Here is a 20491-nt window from a genome sequence, read left to right as displayed (position 1 = left end):
CTCGACAATTTTTGAGGGGTTTTGAGAATTCCTTGACAAACCCCAAAAATTGTTTTATTATCAACAAAATTTCATAAATAATTTTTATCATCTGTTTTCAAAGATCGATTTACTGAATATTAGAATCGATGGAGGCAGTCATAGCTATTTCACTCCTCCCAATCCAGGAAAATGAGGAACAGCATAATTTTGAACAAGGTGTTGCCATAAACCCACTCCTCCCAATCCAGGAAAGTGAGGAACTGTATGATTTTGAACAAGGTTTTGCAATAAACTCACTCCTTCCAATTGAAGAAAGTGAGGAACAGCATAATTTTGAACAAGGTGTTGCCATAAACCCACTCCTTCCAATTGAAGAAAGTGAGGAACAGCCTAATTTCGAACAAGGTGTTGCCATAAACCCACTCCTACCAATTGAAGAAAGTGAGGAACAGCCTAATTTCAAACAAGATGTTGCCATAAACCCACTCCTTCCAATTGAAGAAAGTGAGGAACAGCATAATTTTGAGCAAGGTGTTGCCATAAACCTACTCCTTCCAATCGAAGCAAGTGAGGAACAGCAAAATTTTGAACAAGGTGTTGCAAGAAACCCACTCCTTCCAATTGAAGAAAGTCAGGAACAGCCTAATTTCGAACAAGGTGTTGCCATAAACCCACTCCTTCCAATTGAAGAAAGTCAGGAACAGCCTAATTTTGAACAAGGTGTTGCCATAAGCCTACTCCTTCCAATTGAAGAAAGTGAGGAACAGCCTATTTCGAACAAGGTGTTGCCATAAACCCACTCCTTCCAATTGAAGAAAGTGAGGAACAGTATAATTTTGAGCAAGGTGTTGTCATAAACCGACTCCTTCCAATCGAATCAAGTGAGGAACAGCATAATTTTGAACAAGGTGTTGCCATAAACCTACTCCTTTCAATCGAAGCAAGTGAGGAACAGCATAATTTTGAACAAGGTGTTGCCATAAACCTACTCCTTCCAATCGAAGCAAGTGAGGAACAGCATAATTTTGAACAAGGTGTTGCCATAAACCTACTCCTTCCAATCGAAGCAAGTGAGGAACAGCAAAACTTTGAAAAAGGTGTTGCCATAAACCCACTCCTTTCAATCGAAGCAAGTGAGGAACAGCATAATTTTGAACAAGGTGTTGCCATAAACCTACTCCTTCCAATCCAAGAAAGTGAGGAACAGTATAAATTTAACAAGGTGTTGCCATAAGCCTACTCCTTCCAATCGAAGCAAGTGAGGAACAGCATCATTTTGAACAAAGTGTTGCCATAAACCTACTCCTTCCAATCAAAGCAAGTGAGGAACAGAATAATTTTGAACAAGGTGTTGCCATAAACCTACTCCTTCCAATCAAAGCAAGTGAGGAACAGAATAATTTCGAACAAGGTGTTGCCATAAACCTACTCCTTCCAATCGAAGCAAGTGAGGAACAGCATAATTTTGAACAAGGTGTTGCCATAAACCCACTCCTTCCAATCGAAGAAAGTGAGGAACAGCATGATTTTGAACAAGGTGTTGCCAAAAAACTACTCCTTCCAATCGAAGCAAGTGAGGAACAGCATAATTTTGAACAAGGTGTTGCCATAAACCTACTCCTTCCAATCAAAGCAAGTGAGGAACAGCATGATTTTGAACAAGGTGTTGCCATAAACCTACTCCTTCCAATCCAGGAAAGTGAGGAACAGCATGATTTTGAACAAGGTGTTGCCATAAACCCATTCCTCCCAATCCATGAAAGTGAAAAACTGTAAAATTATGACATTGATATGACGAAAAATGATTTAGAAGAACAATTTTAGATTGTGGTGAATTTCTAAATGCATATACTTCATTCATTCGTACAAACATTTGTAGACTAAACATTCGTTATCATTTAGTGCTTGATTGTGTAACGCTCATTCCAAAAAGTAATTGCATGATTGAATCTGAAGTTTTATCAAGTTTTATAAGTTTATGATGATAATAAATCGTTTATTGCATGAATTATGATATTTAAATTTAAAAATATCTTTTTAATAACTTATATTATGACCTCAAAGGTTATGTTTTTTGATGCTTTATATAGTGACTAATAGTGATTATATCAATGTTTTAAGAAAATGCAATCTACATATGATGGTTTCTTGATTTTTTTCGCATACGTATTTTTTACATGCGTATGTAAAATCATTTGTTAGCCCCAAGAGGCTAACCCAAACTTATCTAATTCATGTAAAAAATGATGTATATCTAATAATAACCACACTAGTACAGCACGACTAAAATTATATTAAAATACTTATATTTAGAACGAATGCACTTGGCTTGAGTAAGAATTTTTCTCGCTCGATCTAATATTAAAATTTATGACAGTTATGGCGCAAATGTGCTTCTAAATCCTTATGAATAGTGATTCAGAGTTTCCTTTTTTATAATTTGCATTTTAAACATCAAGTGAAACTTTCCAAAGTATTTTTTAATAAAAGAGAAGTTTTTAACGCCCCTAATTACTTCAAGAGATAAGACAGCAATGAGTACTCATCTCACAACGCTACTGATTATTTAAGCTGTGATGCACGACATGTTCCATTGTTTTATCACAGTATAGGGAATACACAGTACGTCCACTTTGCTGTGCAACTTGCTGTTGTATATTTAGATTACTGGCTGTCATTTGCCAGCTCAGTGCAACTATTAGTAAAAAAAGCAATTGACTGGCTGCCACTATGATAATCACATGCGCAATGAGATACGCGTGGCACAAAAAAATTGAATGCAGTGGCTCTAATGTATGTTCTATATACTGTGGTTTTATGCTACGACAAGATTAATTACGTTGGTTCTACAGGATATAATTTATACCTGTATATTTGTTCTTTTTTCAGGTAGCCATAAAAAACTTTTAGTTAAGGGCTGTTCACATGAGCCCGAGTAACCGGGATTCAGCGAGGCGTGAAATGATTTTGAGGAAGTGAAAGGAGTAAAAAGTTTAAGTGCAAAATTTACAACCTTTTCTTAAGCGTCATAAGTCATTCCAGTTTCAATTTTCAAATCAGACTAAAATATTTGTTTTGATTTTTAAAGGTTTTGTAAATTTGCAAAGAAATTGCTCAAATAAGGTTTTTATTGTGAAGTATTTAATCTTTTTCATTTGCCAAAATGCTTTAACGCTTCGCTGAATCCCGGCTACTTGGCTCATGTGAACAATCCCTTAATCCTGCTGCGTTTAAAGTCGTATTGGGAACAAGCTACACTGATTTATTCTTATTCATTCAAACTCTGTTACTCAAGTGTTTGCATTTACTTCAGACAGATAGCGCGCTACCTAAGTTGCAAATAGCTTAACTTTACATACAGTAAAACTTTTATTTTCAATGCATTCGGTTGATGTAAATTTCGACGTTTGAAACTGACCTAACAACGCACTCCTTCCTGAGGAAAGCTCGTTCAAGTGGAGAAGGGGGGGGGGACAATAGCACAAGTGTATACACTATTTGAAAGGACGCTGAATTTTACTCAAATCATTGCTTGATAATAGACGAAGTGATGGTATGCTCCCCACGACTCTCCTGCTACGCAGTATCTTAGATACAGACCAATAGACCGCTTGTTCACAGCTTAAAACACATAATTTGTGAAAACGCTTCACTTTCTGCTGCTTTAGTACGAACTACGGAGTTGTTCGGAATTTGAATCTGAATTTGCAAAACTAATGCAGGAATAATAAAATTACAAAGAATTTGGCAACTTACACTTGACTTACACTTAGACTTTTGAAATTTTGTCATAATTTATCAAAAAGTCATGAAACTTTTCAAGAACTCTTAATAAAAATAATTTTGATTCTACGACTTATTCGTTACTAACATAGTTTCTAGACCGTTTAGTTTTGATTACTTCGTAAGAAGAGGCCACCATTTTTTCATTATAAGATTTGCTCAGTCAAGAGAAATAATGTTGTGTTACGTACTTTCATTTCGGTCTAAAGAAGTAAACTTTTCCTCAAGAGTTAAGACCACAAGACATGCTTTTACAAGATTTAAAAACTTTCGAGCTTTAGCGTGCTGTCAACTGAGAATTATGAGATACCAAGGCCTGTTTCATACGTCGCATTTTACATGCACCAAATGCATTAGAGGCAAAAGAAATTGAGATAAAATTCCTCATTATCTTTTAAATGTATTCGGCTCATGTAAAATGCGACGTATGAAACAGGCCCAAGTCTCGTCTACAGTTTTAATTTTAGGCTTCAAACTTACGGCAATAGTTCACTCACCAATTTAGAAAATTACTTTCGAACGACTTAAAATTATAGCATTCAAATCAAAATTCAAAAATATTGATGTTGGCTTCCAAAGCGGAAACACATGGCACATGGTGTACACGACGACGTACGTAAAAAAACTTACTTGAAAGACGTTTGTAAAGTGGATGAATAATTTGACAAACCTTTACTAATTGTTTCAATAGGACCACCTGGATCTACTGTTTGAACACAAGACAGTAAGACTCCACGAAAAATAAAGCCATAAACTACACCAAGTCTTAAAACTCTAAACAAACATCCATTATTGTGATTAGTATATGTTGAACAACATCACTATATTCAGTATATTGATAACCGCAAACGAAATTTCTTGCTGACGCTTTCTTTTACAAGCGGAAATACATTATATTTCTTTTCACATTATAATTCAATATCACTAAATTTGCTTATAAAATACATCCAAAGCGCGGAAGATGTGATTCAAACACTAAACAACTTGAAATGGTTCGGCTATGAGCTATGCTCGTATAATTCAACGCCATTACGCAAGTTCGACACTTCAAAACAACACATCGTATCGAAATGCTAAAATATTTTAACTACATAAGATATTCAAAAGAATATATTTTAGAGAAAGTTCATGAATCATCCAAACCTGTAGAAGAAGTCAAAGGTACACGAAAATCTGCTTGGGTTTGCCTTCGATGATTGCTTGTTAGTTGTTCGTCCATATTTCGAAGCAGTCAAATACTTTGGTGAAATGCGTCGTCAGATCTTAATGTAACTCACGACAATGACATAAGGCTACTTAGAATGTGAGAAGAAAATAATAGAACAGCAAGTTCTTCGTATTAGAAAAAACTAATTTCTAGTACAAATTCTAAAGCTACTGGCCCATTGGCAAAGCCGAAGCGAGGCGAAAAAAATAAAGCCCAAAGGCCGACGCTATATTGATATATTTATTCCACAACACAGAATAGATACGTTACAATCCTTATTCTGTGACCACACATTATTCGCCCACGCATGTCATTGATGATGTCACGTGTCATTTTACTTTAACATCCCCCAGGCCCTCACTTACGAAGGTTTACAATGCTTTACGAAGTTGTGATACATGATTTTTTCTTTTCCAATAGGAATTCTTAGTTCAAGAAATATATGCTCTAGATGATTAGATGAGCAAATGATCTGAGGAAGCAAAATCATGAGAAAACTTTGAAAATTCAGATCTCTAGACGGCTGAAAATGGCCATTTTATAGATAACTTTTTTAAAGTCATTATATTACTTGCTCTACGGAAACAGCAACATCTTAGAAATTGTTTTTTCAAAACATTTTTTCCAAGAATTAAAAGCCCAAAGGACCAAGGTGTTGATTACATAAGAAAGTTATCAAGGCTAGGAGAAGCAGAATGTGATTAATATATACGATGAATCTCAGATCTACTGTGCTTAGAAACAAAAAGAGGGATAAAAAATTCCGTTGAATATAACCAATTTACACATTGCTCATTGACCAATATGTTAAGCATACTTACGAATAAAGTTAATGTACAGTTACAATGATTGATTATTCCCAATGTTTATTGAATTTGTTAATTGTTGAATATTTAATGAACTTCTCGGCTAACCTTGACAATTCCAATAACTTATTGACAACATAAAACTTATTTGGTTACAACAGATAGGGCGCCCCTCCTTATTTAACTAGAAATTATTGGATACAAAAAATATCAAGTTCTTTTTCCCCATAATATCTCTAACGTGTAAATCGAACTAAGCCACACTATCGCAGATTGTGCTGTGATACGATATTTAAATGTGCAAATTCCAGTACTTAAGCCTTCGTCGCTGCTGATGCTTTCAAATCGAGCTACACTTGAAATCAATTTTACGGCGATGTATTGGCGTATTCTGCAATTTTTTTCTTACAAACTTTAGTCACAATGATTTATTTAATAAATAGTGCAAAAAAGTTGATGCAACCTTCGCGATTTGCTAATAATTGCGAGATATTAACTTGGACCACATATTTTCTAATACAACGTCATATTGATTCTCACTACTTTGGGGCTCCGGAAATAAATTTGCCCGGCTTCAACTTGTATGGCAGTATCTAGTGTATTATTAGATCTGTGGTGTGTGCAAATAAGTGTGTGCCTATAAGTGTGTGCCTATAAGTGTGTGCCTATAAAAGTGTGTGCCTATAAGTGTGTGCCTATAAGTGTGTGCCTATAAAAGTGTGTGCCTATAAATGTGTGAAGTGTGTGCCATTGTGTGCGTATATGTGTGCCTATAAAAGTGTGTGCCTATAAGTGTGTGCCTACAAGTGTGTGCTTATAAGTGTGTGCCAATATTTAGTTTATAATACGCTTGGACGCTCCCCATTAATTTATCTAATTTCCTTTTTATTGTTGTAATTTATGTACAATATTACTTTTATGTAAACCTTGTATCACTTATTATTTCACTCGTACTGAAGATGGCATCATAAGATGTCGAAACATGTCTAATTTATGATTCAAGTACAGGAATATTTTTCCTGATAGCGATAGCAAAGTATGGTATCAATGCACGTAAAAAAACCCAGAATATATATCCACGAAAAAATAACTTAATGCTCAGCAAATCATTTTTCTAAATTTTTTTAAGAAAACTAAACAAACAGAATTGTTAACAAACAATAATGCTGGTTTAATAGTTATTGGCAATTTAACAGTTTTTATTTTTATTGGCATTTTCTATATTTTTAACTTAACCACTCAAACTTTTTCAACGTAGAGAGCAATGATAATTGTCAATAGTAATCTTGAGGAAGACGAGTTGTCTCTTTTTGAGTCCACTCAACCTCAGTCCCACTCATTATATGTAAACCCAGATGATAATGACTTGACCAACATCACTGGTGATGAGTTTACTAAGATCTATTCGGAGTCACCAATCACTCCATCTTCCAACGATATTTGCATTTCAAGTCACCACGAAAGTCTTCGCCACGAAATTGAACGGCTTCGCATTGCCCGTACAGGAGACTGGAGTGGCGATGAACAAGGTTTGTTTTCTTCCACATTTTTGACATTGAAAATAGTTGATTAGCGGATGAAAAGACGCCACGTGAAGTGTGATTTTTCCCAACGGATTTGGAAATTCATTTTTTGGCGGCAGGGGGGCTCAAAGCGTCGAAATTTTTCGACAATTTTTGGGGGGTTTGAGAATTCCTTGATAAACCTCAAAAATTCTTTTATTATCAACAAAATTTATAAATCATTTTTATTATCTGTTTTCAAAGATCGATTCACTGAATATTAGAATCGATGGAGGCAGTTATAGCTCTCTGGCAACTAACAGCACATACAAAGAAAATAGATTAAAAATAATAAGGTTTATGCATGAATTACCAAGTGGAATTATTCACTCTTCACTGCTCTTGCATTATTTCTATGTATTTCAGTACATTAAGTTGTTTTCAAATCTCCGACAAAATCGGCGATTTGACAAAAAATGGGGAAGCAGTTGCCCCTCGACACCACTGAGATTTCTACCCCAGGATGACATAAATTTTAGTAGTGTGTACCTCACTTTTTTGTAAAATATTATTAATACAATCATGAGCTTTTATTGTGTAAATATTAATGATGACACAGCTTCGTCGTGTCTGTATGACATGTATTTGTGTCCGAATGTAACAAAATGAATTAATTACGATATGTTTCAAAATAATATGAATATAATATTAAATAGATAAAAGGCAGTATTATGTGTTCATATATTTGATGCTCTTTTACTTCATATAAAATCACAAACTAAATTATAATGTCAACTTCTCCTGGAAAAAATGACAGTTTAACTATTGCCTGTTCCTTTTGTCAATAAAATATTCACCCAGCAAGACACGAAAAAACTATAGACTTCCATTGTTTTATGGGCTTCGTTGGGGCAGATGCAGGCTTGAGACACAATCTCACGCCGGACACGATCTCCCTGGAAAAATTGAAAAATTGAAAATAGGGGTCGAAAACGCTATTTCCTGCGTTTTCATGATCAAATTATATGGTTTTGTGATCGCTTGATTCCACGTTTTTGTCAAATCATTTTACGTTTTGCATCACCAGTGATAAAGGACCTTCACTATATATCATAGGTAGTTCTCTGCATGAAAAAAGAATCACAACTTGAGACTCACTATATTGAAACGTTCTTATTCATTGAAAATGACGTATTAATTCATCGAAAATTCTTAGACAATTTATAGAGCGAAATTTCATTTATGATAGATATAAAGATGATCTCGCAATAAGAAATAGGACATGTTCACAAGTTAATCAAGTAAAATTATGCAAATTTCATTAGCTTCCTATAATATTCCAAAATATTCCTTTACTTATATCTCTACATGCGTTTGATACAGATGTTAGTCGTGCGGTTAAGAAAAATTGCAATCAAGCTACCGCGATAAGGATGACCATAAGCACAATACATGAGCACAAACAGAAGTACACGAACACAAACAAAAGTACACGAACACAAACAAAAATACACAAACACAAATTGTTTACATGTTAATTGCTAGCTACTTAATACTCCGAGCTTACATTCACAAGATCGAAGAAGCAATACAATATTACATTAGTAGAAATTATTAAAACAAAACTACAAGCACTTTTATACGTTACAATACTGTTAAGGAAGTGATGACAAAATCCTACATGGTTGTTGCAAAAAAACCCAGACTGAAAGCTAACTAAAGCAGATATTTATAGTTTCTACAAAATACAAATAATAATTCAATCAGTTGGTGAAATAATTGTTTCAACAGTATATTATGGTTTTCACCACAAACAGCAAATACAATATCGGAATGTCATATAATATTTAGGCTGCGTTTACACTATACCGTATTCGCTGATCACGACATCTTCATTTGCTTTTAAGGGTAACTGCTCGGAGTAAAAGCCTATTAAGCTGATAGATTTAGTCCATTTGATTGTGTTTCTGACATTGAACAATTTCCCTGCCTTTTAATATAAAGAATATTCAACCTGCTACGATAGCAATCCGGTATAGTGCAAACGGGAACTTAGATGTGTAGATATGACTTTAACGTCCTCACTAGACAATATCGAACGTCCATGAACTTTTCTCGCGAAGAATGGATAAAGAATCTTCCGCTACTTCATTTAGCACTGATAGGTGCTTGGAACTTCAAGTTAAGGACCAAAAGTATGCACAACAGGCCGACGGGCTGAACCATTTAAGTCAGTGAATGTGATCTTCCACTTTATTTCTGGCAGAAGGACACTGGCTCCAATAGCGATCTAAAGAAATGCAATGACGTTGCTTCCAAGAGATTTAATGAATTAGGTTAAGTGGTGTAACCGGTGTTTGTTGTCATTTTTGTGGAAATGCATCAAGCATTTTAATGGCTTTCTTCGGTGTAGGCTATTTTTTCGTAAAACAAGAAAAGATTTGAGATATTCTAAAATTATTCACCTTCGATCTTCAACGATTGTAGTATCGGATTCCAGCAGCTGCAAATACTTGGTAGTATAGTAACGGATTCCAGGGTTAGGAAATTACCTGGTCATATAACTAAAAGCATTTTCAAATCTTGAAAAGTTTGACAGGAATAATATTAAATATATAATTTTGTTTTATCTATGTTGATTAAATCTACTTCATTCAGTAGCTATATACTTGCAGGCTAACATGTACGCATTGCGTACCTATTTTCTTAAAATGTATGTCATGTATTTAATAAACGCAGTGTTTTGGGAGGTATACCCAAAGGCCATGAAATGAAGAAAAGAAACGTGAATGTTCATGATAGCTACAATAAATAGTGTTCTGATAAAATATTCGCTTGGCCCCAAATGAGGACACTGTTTTTCCAAAACAAAACGAAATGTGAGGGAAAACCGGTGGATCTGGTAAAACCCTCTACATAAAAGAATCAGTATCCTTTTCGACTATCTCATGCAGTTACTACTTATAGAAGTTAATTTTAACACTCATCCACTCAAGCTACAAACCTCAAGACATGGATTGTGTTTTTCCTCTCGCTTGTTTTCCATTTTCGTAGAATACAGTACGTTTTTAGTCCAATCACTCCAATGTTAATGTTCATACGTACATATGCCGTTATACAATGTCCATTCAAAACGTTTGTACCATTCCATACACGAAGTTACCAGCATCATTAACAAATAAAGTAGCTACTGAGATCATGAATCGCTATTTCCATAATTTACAATTGGTAACTTCAAGCAAAGGAAAAGGGATCATTTCAATACCCCAGTTATATCATCACTCAAAGAATGCTTAGTGCAGAGTTAATCTTCTGTGAATATCATTTGACCACCTTTAGGTGGGCTCATATAACAATGGGGCCCATCATCATTACAATAACAAACACCTGACATCAACAAAGAATCCAAACTACAAATGAACATTCTTGGCCATGAATCACCATGACACATGAGTAATGACAAACTAGTAAGAGTAACTGTAGTGAATGACACAGGTGGTAAAGGGACTTTCACAACTCCATACATGTGGGATCTACGATATAAGAAAATATGAATCAGATATATAGAGGATGAGCAAGTTACAATATGTTTTCTGCTTGATTATCCAAATGGTAAAACATTTACCTACATTTCATGAATAGCATTAGTCAGTTGAGTTTGAAAATTGAACGATGCAACAAGAACTTTCAAACGATCAAATGCTTAACATCGTGGTCGAAGCATTTTAAAGTGAAAGCTTTCATATTACAAAGCCAACAAATAAGACTAGTTGTTATTCCATGTAACTCATACTTCACTACTTAGTCAGTAAAAAGGAGAGAATTTACCTTATTTTCTAACATTAAAGTGAATAAATCGTTGTTAACATTTCTTTAATTGAATTCATGACTGAAATTTTTTGTGATTGTCTCCTTAGGAGCATGTCACCCATTCAAAAAGACAATAAGTAATCCTTCAGTGAAGGCTTCGGTGCTTTTAAATAAAAATAATTCGTCAAAGTTTTCAGATTTTTTTGCGTTTATATGTCGTTATGCAAAGTAACGGGATATGATGTTGTAGGTTGTGATTCAAGTGACGATAATTAATGTAGAAACTAGACTTTAATTTTGTCCAAATATTTATTGCATCTTGTAGTCATATCTTGCTAGGTTAAGGTTAGGAGAGGGCTTAAATGCGTTCTGTTTGCCCTGAGTTTTCTCGACTACTAAAAATATTGTAAGAAATTCAAGAAAAAGACAATTATGGATCTCGTTCATTGCAATTCTTCACAACAATCTGAAAAAACTGCACCTCTAGCGCTTAACCACATAGTGCGTTGGAGACAGACGACAAATTTAGTGTATTTATCATTGCATCTATTCAATAATGACTAATGTGACATTGAAGAAATAAACCAAAAGTCAATAGCATCAATAAAAAAACATTGAAATTTTCAGAAGAGCAAAATAGAGATAAATCAAGAAGCAAATAATCATTTATCGTCAGCGTAGTCACTTACATTTAGTTTCCAGCCGTGGGATTTATTTTTATACATGATACCGAAGCAAGTACGTGGGTAAACATTTCAAAAGGGTTTGAAGGCAACACCTTTATTTTGCTTTGCACAATCGCAAATCTTTATACTTGTCGTCTATGTGTATAGTCTTGTTCCATCTCATGTGAGCAACATCTGCTTTCCACGATGCCAGGTGATTTACTTGTGGCAACACTTGAAGTGAATAGTATTTTTATGCATGGTGTTAAGCATGTCATTATATGTATTTGTTCCACATGATTGTTAAACAATCAAAGTTCGTACTTGAACAAATTACCAGGTATCTATCAAATCTAATTTTTAAAAACAAACATATTGTTGCCAAACAAAAGAAATATGTTCTCCCTTCATTAATATACGTAAAATGTAAACGATACTTGACCATTTTTCTGTGATATTACGCAAATCCTTGATTAATTAAAGTTGTTCAGGCTATTAAACAACACAAATATCATCGTTTTGGGCATTAAGATGTTGGTGAAGTCAACCAAAACATCCTTAAACCCTCTCCTAACCTTAATTTAGCAAGATGCGACTTCAAGATTCAATAAATATTTGGACAAAATTAAAGTACAGTTCCAAATTTAATATAATATCGTCTCATGAATCTAAACCTACATCATGCATCGTTACTTTGCATAACGACATTAAAACGTAAAAATATCTGAAAATTCTAATGACTTTTTTTATTTAAACGCATTGAAGGTGATTTGAACGCAAGTCTTTGTGGAAGATGACATGCTCCTGAAGAGCCAATCACAATAAAAAATTTTAGACATGACGTCAATTAAAGAAATGTTAACAACGGCAAATTAGTCACTTAAGGGGCTGTTTATATGAGCATGGCTAACCGGGATTCAGTGAGGCGTTAAATGATTTCGACGCTATTATAGGGGAAGGGGGGGTGGGTATCTCGAGAAGATTTTTCTTATGGTAAGTATAGAATCGTTTTAGAATAGTATTGAATAGAATTTTTGTCATTACTTTGCGTTGATGCTTGGTTTAGTGTAATAGTTGTTTTATGTTTTAAAAACGTGTCCCAACAATGGTAGGATCAATTTGAAAAAAATTTTAAGAAGATGATTATGTAAGAAAAAAAACGTGACTGAAAACATGTTTTTGGGGAGGACATTTTATTGCGTAGCGGTTATTGATTGAAGATTGGGGGGGGGACACTAATATTTATATATCGTATACATGTTTTACTATATTAGTTATTTAGTTTCTTTTGAAATCCATAGTGATTAAGGATTATACAATATAAATAATGACAATAAACTAATAAAAAAAAGGTTGACTTTTTTGTGCCTTTTGATTCCTACAGTAGGTAGCAAAGAGTTGAAAACCCACAACAGACATGTTCATATATTTAAAATAACCCTTTCCTCCCTATTAACTACAACTAGCTCTGTTTGATTCATATTTTTTCCTTTGACAGACATTAGTCATGGTCTTTTCTTTGAAAATGCTATTATGGACATAAAGTTCCATTGTATAACTTAATTAAGGCAAAAAATCTGCAATGTATAAATTAAGTGTTCCATAATTGTGGAAAAGTGTGAATTGGTAGAATATTGTTGTAAAAATAAGGCAGGTTATAATTTCACCTATCAAAACAGAAGATAGTCAAATTGTCAAAGTTGTGATGCAGTTGATGTGAAATAAAAAACACCCCTTTATCAATGACACCAAAAAATGCACTGTTTATAGGCAAACCTTGCTTCCATAGTTTCCTCAAGGATGCAGCAACTTTGGGTAATTATATTTGTCGAATGGAGATTCTCATGTTGATTCACCACACTACTAGCTTCATCTTTAATACAAGTTTCAACTATAGCCACAAACGATTTTTCAAACAAAGGTAATGTCTAGCTTCTTGGAGAAGTTGGTTGAAGCTATCTAAAGAAATGTAGAGAGATTAGGAAGATATAAAACAAAGTAACAAATTCCTGTAATACTCCAAGCATAGTAAAACAAAACTCTGTAATTCAAATGCATCATTTACGTATATTAATATGCAAGTTAGGCATAGTAAAGGGTTCAAATTGGTATTTGAGGGAAGGAACCCCTTTGCTTAAATTTCTCTCACAAAAATCAAGGCAATCTATAGTTGATAACATTGATAGAAAGCCATCTAGATTGAAACATTCACTAATTTAGCTTCAAAAACAAACTTAAACTTTTATGACATTTTGATAACCCTACTATGCTATTAAAAAGATAAAAAAGTGCACTATGATTCCATGTATTGACTTGAAATATATAATTTGCTTAATGCACATGATAAGGTAAAATTGTAACAGTGTTTTGTGAAGATGCAAATAATGCCATGTTCCAATCGGTAACTCAGAATGCAAGATTAGTTATAATTACAAGTCAATATATATATAATTATATAGTAATTATATGTAGTCAATATATAATTATAAGTCAATATCTTGGGAATAGTAAAAAAGTATCTTACTTTATGTTAAGTCTTAAAGTATGACTTTGAAAAACATCATAGTATTAAACCAAACAGAGGTTGATGCTATTGTTTAAATATTTTGTTTCTGTTACATTCTTGGGTCATTGGTGTGTAGTCTAATTTAACACATAAAACCCGGTTTCCATATAATCGTCTCGATCGTCTGTCGTCTGAAAGCGTGCAGGGACGATATTGCACGCAGTCGTTTTAATCGTCTAGATAGAACAGAGTTCCATCTTAACAATTGTAATCGCTTTGATGGCCTCGTTCGTTTCGATAGTCTTGAATATGTTTCCATAAAATCGCTCTAATCGCCCTTGCACGCTTTCAGACGATTGAAGATCGAGACAATTATATGGAAACCGGGCTAGAACGAATGCGGAAATGACATTTAAAAATATAAAATAAAATGAACAAAAAAATGTGCTGCCTTTCGGACATTTCACTATACATCACAATTCATAAAAAATTGAAAAATACGGTTTAGTTCAAAATCCACTATACTAAATCATCAATATATTTAACTCACCTCTGTATATTTCATACTGTGTTGTAAACATTTATCGCAATGTATTTACGGTTCTCCTTTTTATTTGAAATTGCATCTTTAGTGGTCACTTACATACAGTTTTTATTCTATTTTTGCTCGCATGCATATCTTTTTCCAAACACTTATAAACAAACGGGCAAATTCGATTGTACAATGATTGTACGCGCGGAATATGTCTGTCTGGGGGACTCGGGAGAAAGTGAAACATAAGTAACACTAAAAATACTTTTTTATTTCAACCAATCAATCGCGCCATTGGTTCCCGCACTTGCGTTAAAAACTGAGGTTTCAATTTAATTTTATTCCATGGACGAATATCAACTCGATTTCATGCGCCAATAAAGAGAAACTTTATATAAGAAAAAAGGTAAGTTATAACTTATATATAGATCGGGCTTATTTAATTAGAATAACAACAAGATGGATAGTTCTAATTGAAAGTACTTTGTATTTTACACAGATAAATTTGGAGTTATTGCTACATATAATAAACGAAATGCAACTATTTAAGCTGATATGTTATTTTCAAACCATTGTTACATAAATAAATCGTCATGCCAAACACATTTTGAAGGTTTAACATACTAACGATGGTACAATTGTACGTATGTCGCTAAGTAGTACAACTGCACGTCGGCGAAGGCCGACCGAAATCTAGTAGACGAAATATACACTATAGCAGGCACGTTTATATGAACGGGCTATCTACAGGGTGCATCAAAGACGACATTTAGAAACTAACCTATCGTGAAATTTCAAGACCTGATGACGATGCTAATCTCTGTGGTACATTTCAGCGCATGTTTCGTTGTTAGAACTTGTGTAAAATTCTCAGTATCAGAAAAGCTTTTGCGCAAGTATATGTACGTAGCTGACAATACTTTAGGCAGTAGTGTACCGAGCCGTAGATCAGAACACCTTGACATCTCTACATGAGGTGCTCAGTTAAAAAGGGACAATATGTAACATGGGACAACATTTCATGTATGTGATATACTCAGGTTTAATACCATTCCAGTCAATTTGTCAGGAATTGGTCTGGAGACTCAAAATCACAGGTTATAGTAAACAGCTTCTCATTTAATCAATGTTAGTTTTATCAAATCTTAAACAATATGTAGTATAACTGTCCAATGATCGAATGTTCAACGATCATAAACTGAAAAGTCCCAAACATTTGTTTATGATAACGTAAATAATAGTATGGCGCCTTATGGCTACAGATTGTTTGTCCATTGAAATATATTTGCAGGAATGTAGGATTTCGCTGTCATATAACGGCCATGATTCCCCAAGCACTAAAGAAATCATAGTTAAAATTCCTACGGCAACAACAATTTTAGAAACATCAATCTGCTTACCATACGCCATATTGACATAAATCGCATCACATACTCCCATAAATGGACTTTGATATTTTACATTCATGCATACACTTCAGTTGTCCTTTACTTACGATTTTGGATGTAAATTTCTGCTGATAAAGCTCAAAACAATGTTGGCTTGCTTTTGAACATCAATAACTGAAATGTCACTCGCGAGAACGTCTTTGCCAAGCATTTACAGTTCATCCATAAATTTTTCACCCTTTTGAAAAAATTCACAGTCTGGATAGCAGCAATCATGTCAATACATGAATTTGTAAAAGATTTCCCTAAATTCCATCTGATTGTAGTTTCTATCATTCTTTAGAAAATTAGGAAATTGAACGAGACTTACCTGAAGTTGAAGTTCGATTGGGATCTATTAGCATCTACAGAGCAGAGAATACTCTTGTACTATCTTGAATATCAAGAAAACGAGATACCCTCTTTGGAATTTTTTTTATTTTGTATTACTTGAAATTGTCTGCTTGTCCTGGTTATGAGAATACACGAGGTGCTACGCATGCGCACATTGGTCACATTTCAAAGATAGTGGCCACATGAACCTATCTGTGCATATAAAAGATATGCAGGGAGGCAGTAACATGATGGGTGGGCGTGTAATCTCTGCTCTGTAGATGCTAATAGAATCCCAATCGAATTTAAACTTCAGGTAAGTCTCGTTCAATTTCTTAATACTATTAGCATCTACCGCAGAGATCCCACGAGATTTGAAAGTCATGTGGACACACTTCATGCCTACACGCAAATACGACATTAAGTAATAAACATATTTGGAGATGTATCAAACACTCCTAGAAATAGTAACAAATATGAATTCAAAGTATTTTTCTTTTGCACTATACATGCAAGTATATGTGTTCTGAACTCCCTAGCAAGTTCAACTAAAGAGAATTCTCATCCAATATCTTTCTTATTAGGACGCTGAAAGAATGGCATTCCCAAACTCCGCATCGCTACGTTGAGACACAACGTTCTTATTGTAAAACCGATGAAAAACGCAATCAGTCTTCCAACTTGCAGCTTTCAGTATAGAGTTTATCGAAAAATCACATTGCTTCGCTTTCCTGGTGGCTGCGGCTCGTGTACTATGTGGTTTGAACGTTTCTATATCAATTCCTGCAGCTTGCATGACAACCTTTATCAAACGAGATATAGATGACTTTGATACTTTATGAAAGCATCGAATTGTGCTAAGAAATAGTTGATTTTCCTGACCCCGATGGGAACAGTGCGTTTAATATATTCTTCCATGACTCAGACAACACATAGTCGGTGATCGGCAAGGAGTTTGGTATCACTAAAGTAAGTTGAATGCGTGTTGGTCCAGACTGTTTGACAAGTTGGTCGATATAGAAGGTGTATGAGTCCTCTTCCTTCATTACAGTTAAGAGGTTCATGAGATATAGTGATTGGGCACGCTGCCTTGTGACTAATGCACAGAGCATTACCAACTTATGAGTAAGCTGTTGTAGGGTTAAGTCTTCTATGGCGTGATATGTCTTTAAATACTCTAAAACAATGGAAGTGTCCCAGGTCACTTGATATATTGGTAGTGCTGGTCTAGAATGGAACACTCCCTTCATAAATCTCTGAACCATTTAATGTGTACCAATCGTAGAATTTTCTTCAGTAATAAAGAATGAAGATAACATACTTCGAGCTGTGTTTATGCAACTGTAACTCATCCTTTGATCAAATAGGTGCTGTAGAAAGTCTAGAACTACCTGTAAAGTTGGATGAAATGGATCTGCATTCCGTTTATTAACATAGAGTTGCCATTTGTTAAGGTACACCTGATATTGTTTTTGTGTTCCTGGCTGCCAAGAATTAAGTATTGTTGTTTGAGCTTGTGGTGAAATGCCCTTACTTGAAAGCGATCTCCGGATAAGAGACAAGCTATCAGTCTCCCTTTGAGAGGATGCTCTTTTGTTTGATTGGATGGCAAGCTCACGTTGCTTTTATTATTGGGTAGGAGAATGGGTCGGTGAATCATTAATCTTGCCAGCATCGGATACCAGGATTGAGTTGGCCAATTTGGCACGATGAGAATTGTCCGTGCCTGGGCCATTTCTACTTTTCGTAAAAGTTGTGATATAACACTAAAAGGTGGAAAAGCATAAAGAAATAATTTATTCCAATCCATGCAAAAAGCGTCAATAGCCCACGCCTGTGAATCTGGGTGCCGCGATAATAGGGTTTAAGTTGATAGTTTAGTCTAGAAGCAAACATGTCAACTCCTGGGGTCCCAGAATATGCTGTTATTTAAGAAATAATTCAGCATCAAGCTTCCATTCTTTGGAATCATCAAATGCTCTGGAAGCTTTGTCAGCCACCACATTAAGTTCCCCAGGGATATAGCTGACAGTTAGCCATATGTCCCTGATTCTGCACCACGCCCATATTTTCCTTGCAATTTTATCGCAATGGTGAGAGTGGCAGCCCCCATGTGGTTAATATATGCAAAGGCCGTGGTATTGTCAGTCATTACTTTAATGTGGGTGTGGGTTAGGTCTCTACAGAGAGATTGTAGCCCAAACAGTATTGCTTTGAGTTCCAGACAATTAATATGCGAGTCTTTTTCGGCGATTGACCATTCGCCTCCGGTGGACTGTTTGTCAATACTTGCGCCCCATCCTTTGGTTGACGCATCCGTATACAATACGTGGTCAATCTTGCCGTGATTCAGATGTTTTTTGACTCTTATGCATTATTAATCCACCAAGATACGTCATCCAGTGCCAAAGGGAGAGTTTCAATGTAGCATCAAAGTTACCCTGTTAGACTTAAAAGCTATTGTTTTGTCCCTATCAAATCACGATAAAACAGTGGGCCATATCCAACGCCAGGGAAACAAGCTACCATCATACCAATTAACTTAGCCACTTCCCGTATGCTAGGAGAGTCAGATTTTATCACTCACCTGGCAACCTTGCTTATTTGTTGTGTTTCTCTATGGATATAGAGATAGTCATATCTATAGAATTTAACACAAACCCTAAATGTTGTAAAATCTGTGTGAGTTCTGTAACAGACTTGTCTTTATGGGGTAGAAATCCTAACTTCTGAAACAATTTCAGAGTGTCATATACGTTTTGCTCGCATTCTGAATAGGAGTAGTCCATTAAAAAAGAGTCATCAATGTAACCACTAGAAATGTTCCCAAACTCCCTCAGCTTAGAATATACAGGCTTGAGTATCTTGAGCGAAGATAATCCTTGAGCAAGGCATGTGAATTGGTACACATTAACTTTCCACATAAATTTTAAGTATTTTTGATGTTCTATGTGTATTGGTATTGAGTAATAGCCATCTCTAAGGTCAACGGATGCCATGTAGCACCCAGGTCACATGAGCTGAGTACAAGTATGGATAGATTCCATTTTTAAGTGATATGTTACAAATGTGTTGAGCTGTTTTAGGTTTAATATCATTCTAAAAGATCCATCTTTCTTTGCTCTAAGAGAGATATTAGAGATAAACTCGCCCTGTTCATGCATGCTTGTAACAATGATACCTTTCTCTAGAAATTTTGTAACTTGACGATCGACATTTTGGACTTCCGAAGGAGACATGTTTATAGAGTGGAGTTGTTTCAGCTGGACTGGGTCTATAGAAAAATCAACCTTTGGAAGGATTGTGAGTTAGCTCCCTCCACTTCCCAATAAATTGTTGTATCCGACCTGCAACTATACTACAATCATTGTTTCCCCCAGATATGATAGAAGTACTACACTCGCGTTTACTAGAACCTACACGGTCGAGAGTAGGAGTCACTGTTTTCTTAGTGTTTTTCCCCCTGTCTCGACTTTCCTCTTGGGTTGGTTTTGATAATAGTTGCGTCGTTGCGGTCGGCTTTGCAAATGACCGCCCGGTGTTGGAATAAAAAAGGCACATTGGAATTATATGAGCTGGTCGACCGTTGATCATTTGCTTTCTTTTACTGTTTTCCTTTAAATCATCACCAAACAGTTCTGCAGCAACAGGTTCTTTGTTACTACAGATTGCCTTGTAATTTTCATCAAGGTCAACTTTGAACAAGTCCCTGCGGCACGTGTTCAGATCATAATAAGCTGAAGCGAGGAACTTAATAGATGTGGACAGCCCATCCCAGATAACCTCTGGTGTCAGCGCAGGTGTTGTAGGGTTTGTTTCAAGAGAGGTACTAATCGTTCCCGCATTTCGGGAAATCGGAATATGGCTGTTTATTAAGACTTCTTGCAATTTTTTCAGGCGTGCATCCGCATTACGTGTGGATTTCCTAGCAATGTCCC

The 20491-nt window shown here is 35.2% G+C and overlaps 4 long non-coding RNA genes across 4 annotated transcripts; all 4 read right to left on the bottom strand.

Annotated features, from left to right (window-relative positions):
- Nucleotides 1-1696: 1696 nt before the first annotated feature.
- On the bottom strand, nt 1697-5177 carry LOC124450577. The gene is made up of 3 exons (XR_006950107.1): nt 4909-5177; nt 4436-4539; nt 1697-1752 (listed from the first exon to the last, which is right to left on the bottom strand). It is a non-coding gene; the product is annotated as an uncharacterized LOC124450577 (long non-coding RNA).
- Nucleotides 5178-5841: 664 nt separating this feature from the next.
- Nucleotides 5842-12810, bottom strand: LOC124450574. The gene is made up of 3 exons (XR_006950103.1): nt 12800-12810; nt 10900-10905; nt 5842-5950 (listed from the first exon to the last, which is right to left on the bottom strand). It is a non-coding gene; the product is annotated as an uncharacterized LOC124450574 (long non-coding RNA).
- Nucleotides 9193-10625, bottom strand: LOC124450576. The gene is made up of 3 exons (XR_006950106.1): nt 10285-10625; nt 9746-9844; nt 9193-9570 (listed from the first exon to the last, which is right to left on the bottom strand). It is a non-coding gene; the product is annotated as an uncharacterized LOC124450576 (long non-coding RNA).
- A 178-nt stretch (nt 12811-12988) lies between the features above and the next one.
- Nucleotides 12989-15027, bottom strand: LOC124450573. Its single transcript, XR_006950102.1, has 2 exons — nt 14812-15027; nt 12989-13714 (listed from the first exon to the last, which is right to left on the bottom strand). It is a non-coding gene; the product is annotated as an uncharacterized LOC124450573 (long non-coding RNA).
- Nucleotides 15028-20491: the final 5464 nt, after the last annotated feature.

The sequence above is a fragment of the Xenia sp. Carnegie-2017 genome, unplaced genomic scaffold, assembly GCF_021976095.1.
Source record: "Xenia sp. Carnegie-2017 unplaced genomic scaffold, XeniaSp_v1 HiC_scaffold_24, whole genome shotgun sequence".
NCBI classification, from domain to species: domain Eukaryota; kingdom Metazoa; phylum Cnidaria; class Anthozoa; order Malacalcyonacea; family Xeniidae; genus Xenia; species Xenia sp. Carnegie-2017.
The sequence above is the reverse complement of the archived record's forward strand: the minus strand, read 5'-3'. Positions and strand labels throughout refer to the sequence as shown.